The sequence below is a fragment of the Ailuropoda melanoleuca genome, chromosome 1, assembly GCF_002007445.2.
Source record: "Ailuropoda melanoleuca isolate Jingjing chromosome 1, ASM200744v2, whole genome shotgun sequence".
Lineage (NCBI taxonomy): Eukaryota > Metazoa > Chordata > Mammalia > Carnivora > Ursidae > Ailuropoda > Ailuropoda melanoleuca.
Window position 1 is genome coordinate 67,953,069 of NC_048218.1, and position 6,274 is coordinate 67,959,342.

A 6,274-nucleotide genomic window follows, 5' to 3' on the forward strand; every position below is an offset into this window, starting at 1 on the left:
GTAATTTCTACACCCACCATGGGGCTCAAACTTACAACCCAGAGATCAAGAGTTGCATGCTCTACCGACTGAGTCAGCCAGGCACCCCAGATCTGGGAAGTTTTAACCATCATTTCTTCAAAGGTGTTTTCTGCCCCATGTCTCCCTCTTCTCCTGGGACTCCCATAATGCCTATGTTGTTACATTTGATGGTGTCCCCTGGGTCCCTCCGGCTCTGTTCATGTTTCTTCATCCTTTTTTCTTTCTGCTTGTCATACTGGATAATTTCAATTGTCTTGTCTTTAAGTTCACAGATCCTTTCTCCTAGCTGCTCAAATTTGCCATTGAATACCTCTCATGAGCTTTTCATTTCAGTTATTTTACATCCCAGCTCCAGAATGTTTGGTTCCTTTTTATAATTTCTTTCCCATTACTCATATTCTCATTTGTTCTACACAGTTTTCCTGATTTCCCTTAGTTCTTTGCCCATGGTTTCTTTAGCTCATTCAACATATTTAAAGCAGTTCTTTTTAACATCTTTAATGAGTAATTCCAAGATCTGGGCTTCCTCAGGGGTGCTTTCTGTCAATTTTTTCCCCAGTGTGGGCTGGACTTTCTTGTTTCTGTTTCCTGTAATTTTTTTAATTGAGAATTGGACATACTGAGCATGATGTGGTAATTCTGAAAATCTAATTCCCCTCGGGGATTCTTAGATCTTGCATGTTAAGGGCTGGAGCCATGTGTTTGTGACGTTTCCAAATAATTTTTGCAAAGTGTGAATTGCTGTTGTGTGTGGTCATTCAAGTTTCTGTTCTGTTATCTCTGCAGCCAGTGACCCGACAAAGATTTCCTTAAATGTCTGGTTCTCAAAGAGAAATATTGCCTTTTTAAATCTCTTGTAAGTCACTTCAGCCCACAGGGGCGCAAACAATCTAAAGTGATCAACAGCAGGGGCGCCTGGGTGGCTCAGTCAGTTAAGTGACGGACTCTTGGTTATAGCTCAGGTCATGATCTCATGGGTCATGGGATTGACCCCGTGTTGGGCTCCATGCTCAGTGGGGAGTCGGCTTGAGATTCTCTCCCTCTGCCCCTCCCCCTCTCATGCACATGCTCTAAAATAAATATTTTTTAAAAAGTGATCAAGAGCAGTGTCAATCAAAATACACAACTCTTGATATTTAGAGGACAAGCTCCTAATTGCCTACTCTGGCTCCAGGAAGCTGCACCACGAGTGTGGGCTACTGTCCCTCCTCCCATCTGCCTGCTGAGGGTAGGAAGTGGGGAATGCTAGCCACCATGTGAAAAGCCAAAATTGACTAGAATTTACTGAAATTTACCAGCCTCTTCATCAAGCTCTACCGTGGACATTGCAAATGTTCAACTAGACTCCTGTTCCAAAATAGTTACTTTAGACAGTTCTTGCCAGCTCAATAGCTATTGAGGTGAAGGAATGGCTTCCTACTGTGCCATCTTCCATGGTATTACTTCATTCCATTCCTTTTTCTTGCCAAATAATATTCCATTGTATGCATATAACACATTTTGTTTATTCATTCGTCAGGTAATGAACACTTAGGTTTTTATTTTTTTACTGTTATGAATAATATATCTCACGTATACATTTTTGTGTGGACATGTTTTCTTCATTTCATATATATACATATACACACATATACGTATATAGTTCATATATATATGTGTAGATATGTATATATGTGTGTATATATATGTACATGGAACATTGCTGGGTACATTGATTTTTGAGTATTAACCCTACATTCTTGTAATAAATCTTACTTGGTCATGATATATTATCCTTTTATACATTGTTTTCAATTTGCTAGTATTGTTGAGGATTTTTGCATCTATATTCATTATAATATTGGTCTGTAGTTTTTGTAATGTCTGTTAGGCTTTGGTATGTTGTATTAGCTTCAACAGTTTCCTCTTCCTGTGTTCTGAAAAAGTTTGTGTAAGATTGGTGTTATTCCTTCCTTGAATGGTTGGTAGAATTCACCAGTGAAACTGAGTCTTGAGTTTCCTTTTTGGAAAGTTTTGATACATTTTATTTCTTTGATATAGGGCCATTCAGATTTCCTGATTTTTCTTGTGTTAGTTTTGGTTGAATTATAAATAAATTTGTTGACTTTGTGTAAGTGGTCTAATTTGTTGGCATAAAGTTGTTCATAGTATACCTTCATTTTCCTTTAATGTCCATAGGACTTGTGGTGATAATCTCTTTTTCATTTCTGATTTTGTTGATTGTTTATACGTTTTTCTTGATCAATCTAGCTAGGGTTTTCTCAGTTGTGCTTTTCATTCCAAAGAATCAGATTTTGGCTTTGTAATTTATTGTCTGATTTCTACTTTGATTCTTGCTATTATATTTCTTTTTTTCTATTTCATTTGAGCTTACTTTGCTTTTCTTTATCTTGTTAAGGTGGAAACTGAGGTCATTGAGATTTTTTTTCTTTTCTAATATAAATATTTAAAACTTTAAGTTTCTCTCTAAGCCATGACTAATAGAACTTTCTGCAGTGATGGAAATATCCTATTTTCTGCTGTCCAATACAGTGGCCATTAGCCACATGTAACTACTGGGCACTTGAAATGTGGCCAGTTGTCTGAGAAATTGGAACTTTTAATTCTAATTAAATTTAATCACATGTGGCTAGTGGCTACTTTATTGAGCAATGCATCTCTAAGCACTGCTTTACCTGCATCCACAAATTTTATATTGTACCATTAAATTCAAATTTGTCTGATTCCTCTTGAGATTTCATCTTTGACCCATGTATTATTTACAAATATGTGGTTTAATATCCTGATGTTTTAGGATTTCCTCCGTATCTTGTAACTGGTTTCTCATTCCACTGTGGTCAAAGAAATCACTGTGCATAATTTTAATACTTAACTTGCTTTACAGCCCAGAATATGTTCTATCTTGATGAATATGCCACACATACCTGAAAAAAAGTATTTTGCAGTTGTTGGAGGTAGTGTTCTGTAAATGTCAAGTTGATCAAGGTGGCTGGTAAAGTGGTTTAAATCTTTTGTCCTGATTTGTCTCGTTGATCTATTAACTGCTAAGTGGGTGTTAAAGTCTACTACAGCAGGGTGCAGCCTGGCTCAGTCAGTAGAGCATGTGACTCTTGATCTCAGGGTCATGAATTCAAGCCCCCACATTGCGTGTGGAGCCTATTTAAAAAAATTTTTTTTAATCTCTGGCAAAAATGTCAGTTTCTTCCTTCAATTCCCTAAACTTTTATTCATGTATTTTAAGGCTGTTAGGCACACACAAATTTATACTTGTACTATCTTCCTGAAGAATTGTCCCTTTTATCATGATGAAGTGCTCCTGATTTTTATCTATGGCAATGATCTTTGTATTGAAGTCTATTTTATCTGGGATTTATACAGCCACTCTAGTCTAATTCGTATGTTCTATTTTTTCCATCTTCTGACTTTAACATCTGTCTTTAAAAGTGTTTCTTATAGGCAGCATAGAAATGAGCTTTTCCCTAACCCACTGTCAGTCTTTTAATTAGAATGTTAATAGGTCAATAATATATATGTAATTATTGATATGGTTGGACTTCGGCATACCATTATTCAATTAGTTTGTCTCCTCTTTTTGTTCTTGTCAAACACTTCAGGTTTTACTCCCCTCCAGTCTGTTTGCCTTTGTTTACTTTTTAAAGCCCTTGGGTGGTTTTTTCTTCTTTTTTTCTATTTTAACCAGTTTATCATTGTAAGCAGAGGGAGGGTTGGGTTGTAGGGCTTACATTGTGAAAGTGGAACCAAACCCCCCATGTGTGCTTTTATGAGGGTTTCATGGACATTTTCACTTATGCATGGACTACTTTGAAAGTATACACAAGAAACTGGTGATTGAGGAAAAAAAAAGAAAGAAATTGGTGACTGTGGATACAGGGAGAAATTGTGAAAAACAAGAGGAAAAACTTAACATTTTCCAACACAGATCCCTCTCACTTTGACCATTTATAGTAAGTGCATATTTTCAAAAAAGGTATTAACTAGTCTAAAAAAAGGGGGGGGTATTAACTAGTCAAAGCAGTCCATATGGGACAGATTAAACATTAGGCATTTAAAGGACAGATGGAGCAAATGGCAAAGGCTCTAACCTGATCTCCTAAAAAAGCAAATCCACTGGTAGCCACAAGGAAGATATCAGTATCTGATGTGTTATATTCCAAGTGCAACAAGTGTATCTTGCAGATAAACATGTCTTCAAATCTTTGTTAAGGGTTGCCTCCTGGCCCGCCATCTTTCACATAGGCACTTGCCCCCGTAGAACACAGCAGTTTGATTTTTGTCATGCTTCTCCTCAAGGGTATGCATGCCGCTACTCATTCTCACAGGAGCAAGCTTGGGCACAGGGGCAGCAATTAAAAAGCCTCCCTATTCTAGTGGGGGCAATTCCTGCAATCCTACTGAAGAACCCTGGCTGGCACTTGTAGTGAGGAGATTAAATTGTATGATAGCTTTTTTGGTAACTGCAGAGTAGAAACCCTATAAAAAAGAAAAAACAAAAGCAAAACCAAACCAAAAACCTTACCAATCATGCCTTTCACTATATAGCAGCAGTGTCCACTAACCGTAAGTAGCCACTGAGCACTTGAAATGTGGGTATCCCAAACTGAGATGTGCTGTGAGTACAACGGATTTTGAAGCCTTACCCTGAAAAAAGGAATACAAAATATCCTGGCAATAATTTTTAATAGACACAAGTTGAAATGATAGTATTTTGGATATATGGAGTTAAACAGAAAAATTTCATGTTTCTTTTTTGTTTTTTAATGTGGCTAAAAGGACACTTAAAATTACACACATAGCTCGTATTTCTGAGGGGAGAGTCTTACTAGAGTATTCTTAACAAAAACTCATGACCAGTTGGACATCCACATGTAAAAAAAATGAATCTAGACACAGACCATATATATATACCCTTTACAAAAATGCTCAAAATGGATCACAGACCTAAATGTAAAATACAAAACGTATTATAAAACCCTAGAAGATAACTCAGGAGAAAATCTAAATGAAGCTGGGTTTGGCAGTGACTTTTTAGATAAAATACCGAAAGTATGATCAGTGAGAGAAAGAATTAAATTGGACTTCATTAAAATTAAAAACTTCTGCTCTGTAAAAGACATTGCCAAGAAAATGAGAAGACGAAGCCACAGACCAGGCAAAAATATTCGTAACACATATCTGACAAATGACAGTTCTCCAAGATATACAAAAAATTCCTAAAATAAAGAACCCAATTAGAAAAAGGGGCAAAAGACCTAACAGACACCTCACCAAAGATACACACCTGATAAACACATGAAAAGATGTTCAATATAATGTCATCACAAAATGGAAATTAAACCAAGATATCACTACTAGCACACCTATTAGAATGGCTAAAATCACAAACACTTGACACCACCAGATGCTGGCAAGTATGCAAAACAACCGGAACTCATTCATTGCTATAGGAATTGAAATGCTACAGCTACTATGGAAGACAGTTCGGCAGTTTCTTACAAAACTAAACGTGCTATTACCGTATGATCCGGCAACTGCTCTCCTTGGTGTTTACCCAGATGAACTGAAAACATGTCCACATAAATACCTGTCCACATATCTTTATAGCAGCCTTATTCATAATTGCCAAAATTTGGAAGCAATGAAGAGGTCCTTCAGTGGGTGAATGGATAAACAAACTAAGTTACATCCAGACAACGTAAAATATGGCACTAAAAAGAAAGTGAGCTATCAAGCCATAAAAATACATGGAGAAGCTTACGTGCCTATTACTACTAAGTGAAAGAAGCCAAGCAGAAAAGGCTACATACCATACAATTCTAACTACATGACATTTTGGAAAAGGCAAAAATATGGAGACAATAAAAAGAGCAGTGGTTGCCAGGGATTAGGGAGAGGGAAAATGAAGAGGTGGAGAACAGAGGACTTTCAAGGCAGTACAACTATTCCATACTGTATTATAAATGGCAGAAACAGTTCATTGTAGATTTGTCCAAACTTACGAATAGACAATGCTGAAAGTAAACTTTAATGTAAACTATGGGTTTTGGGCAATAATGATGTGTCAATGTATATTCATCAGTTGTAACTTGTGTCCTACTCTGGTGGGGGATGTTGATCGTAGGGGAAGCTGGGCCGGGGGTGTGTAGGCAGAAAGTATATGGGAACTCCATACTTTCTGCTCAATTTTGCTATGAACCCAAAACTGCTCCAAAAAAATAAAATCTATTTTAAAAAA